The sequence below is a fragment of the Brassica oleracea genome, chromosome C7 (genome assembly GCF_000695525.1).
Source record: "Brassica oleracea var. oleracea cultivar TO1000 chromosome C7, BOL, whole genome shotgun sequence".
Taxonomy (NCBI): domain Eukaryota; kingdom Viridiplantae; phylum Streptophyta; class Magnoliopsida; order Brassicales; family Brassicaceae; genus Brassica; species Brassica oleracea.
The window spans coordinates 23,863,776-23,864,310 of NC_027754.1; positions in this window are offsets into that span (position 1 = coordinate 23,863,776).

Consider the following 535-nt stretch of genomic DNA (forward strand, 5'->3'; position numbering starts at 1 on the left):
AACATTTTTGTCAACGTTGAAAAAAAAAATTATACGTTACGGATATCAGATATATTTTGGTTATTTGGTAAAAATAAAAAGGAAACACAATTGAATTTCAATATACTCGTTGCAAAATCGATATTCAAAATTATAACCTACGCTTAATTGGTCAAAATATTAAGGAAACACAATAATATTGTTAACGTATAAAACGAAACAAAATTCAAAGAATCGAAATACTTACCTTAATCGATAGGGTAATATTTCTGATATATTTTTGGCGTGACCATCACGGATCTTATAATACCTATTTCACGAAAACGCATCACGCAATAAGAAAATAAGGTAAGTGGTATATACGGTATTAAAGGAGGAGCATTAATATTGGTTTCTTCGATTGAATTTGGCGTGGAGAGTAAAAACCTACGCTCTGTGTTGATATAAATAGTAGAGCTTAACATAATGTTTTAATCATACTAATTGGTAATTAGCGATCTAAACGAAGATGTTATTTAAAACCGGTTCGAACAAGAACTTTAATGTTACTTTCGTG